The sequence below is a fragment of the Mus caroli genome, chromosome 15 (assembly GCF_900094665.2).
Source record: "Mus caroli chromosome 15, CAROLI_EIJ_v1.1, whole genome shotgun sequence".
NCBI lineage: Eukaryota > Metazoa > Chordata > Mammalia > Rodentia > Muridae > Mus > Mus caroli.
The window spans coordinates 26,211,272-26,213,047 of NC_034584.1; the positions used below are offsets into that span (position 1 = coordinate 26,211,272).

At 39.9% G+C, this 1,776-nt stretch overlaps 1 long non-coding RNA gene across 1 annotated transcript in view; it reads left to right on the top strand.

The window, feature by feature from the left end:
• The window catches only part of LOC110310020, a 4,155-nt gene extending 2,595 nt beyond the window's left edge, over window positions 1-1,560 (top strand). The window contains exon 4 of the long non-coding RNA XR_002379793.1: window positions 1,233-1,560. This is a non-coding gene — a long non-coding RNA (uncharacterized LOC110310020). The remainder of the gene's footprint in view (window positions 1-1,232) is intronic.
• The last annotated feature ends 216 nt before the right edge of the window (window positions 1,561-1,776 follow it).

Below are 1,776 nucleotides of genomic sequence, written 5' to 3' on the forward strand. Positions count from 1 at the left end.
AGAAAGGAAGGAAGGAAGGAAGGAAGGAAGGAAGGAAGGAAGGAAGAAAGAAAAGAAAAGAAAAGAAAAGAAAAGAAAAGAAAAGAAAAGAAAAGAAAAAAGAAAAGAAAAGAAAAGAAAAGAAAAGAAAAGAAAAGAAAAGAAAAGAAAAGAAAAGAAAAGAAAAGAAAACTAGACGTGTGTGTGTGTGTGTGTGTGTGTGTGTGTGTGTGTGTGTAGAAGCTGAACCTGGGTAAAGGGAACTGAATCTGTGTAACAGATGTTGGAAAGAACTAAGTGAGGTAAGCCCCAACACTGCAGCCTGAATGTTTGTGCCTCCTCTACAGACACACACATCTGTAGGAATCGTGTGTTGAAATCCCAAATTGATAGCATTTGCAGGTGGGGCCTTTTGGAGAGGGAAGACATGGTGGTCCTTCTATAAAAGCATAAGACCTTTATTGAAGAGGTCCAGAGGGAGATTCACACTTCAGCGTGACTTCTCTGCCTCACTTGATGTTGACTACTTCCCAATATGTCCCGTCCCTGAGGAAGACAGCTCATCTTCAAAGATTCTTTCTTCCAAGCATGGCCTTGGCTCACCAGTTGTACTGGCTTTATGACGATGGGAAATGCTGTCAAATCACATTAGTCGAGTTTCATGGGATTACATTTTTTTTATGTGCAGCAATATATACGTCATGAGTTTTCAGAGTTCATTTGACAACTGAACATATATCTCAGGTGGAAGCTCTTAACATGTCAGGAAACTTGTATTCTAGAGATTTCACAAATTCTAGTTACAGCCATCTTGCCAGCTGCACCCTCCTCCCAAAAGAGTAGATCAGGGCAGGAGAACAGGGCATGACTCCTTTGCAAAAACCAGGTCATCAGATGGGAGGTGCCTCCCAGGAATCTGGTGACATGGTTCTCAAGATCCCCACTCTTTATGGAATATTCTGGAGAGGAACAGCTGGAGAGGATGAGCCAGGTGCAGCTTCACTTTGAGGCACTCTGGCAATCCTGAGAACTTTATAAATATTTGGGGTATGTGGTAAAATAGGAATTAAGGAGAACAGAGAAGCAGAAAGAGGTGACAAATACTTCCAACTACACTTAGAATGGTCCTTGAGATAACAGCCTCACGAAGTTTACTTGTGCCATAAAAAAATATTGATCTAGGAGTACACCTATCAATGTGGATTGAAATAGTATTTTTAAATGCTTATTAACACATTTTCTCTTTCTGACAGACACTCTTACATCTTTAAATCATCACTGTGGGAAGAAACGTCATGGGTAGCAAGCTTTGTATAATTTTGAAATCTGTCATCCTTGTACTGAAGAGGGACACCTATAGTGTTTACAGAACTTGGAAGAAGCAGAAAGGCTTGCTGACAAGTCGATAAAACTATAAATGATCCTACTAATACTTGCACAAAAGTCAGAAGTGTTTCTGTACCTTATAGGATGTGTTGTGCATGTTGAAGTTTTATTTCCATCATATTGGAAACACTGAATATGCACTTGAGCAGATAAAACTTTTAAACATGAAAAATTCAATAAAATGCATTTGCTCTGGAAGTCTGATGGAGATGTGGCTCTGAGCTACTTACCATGCCTGCTGGTGACTCCACAATGGGGTATTTTTCACATGGCTGCGACCCTTGTGTTCTCCCCTATCTTGTCTCATAACTCATCCAGAATTGAGAGTGTGCATTATCAGGTACAGGCTGTACGTTACGTTGATAAATTAAAGGTATGTAATCATTACTCCTGTGTTAGGCCTTTCAAAAT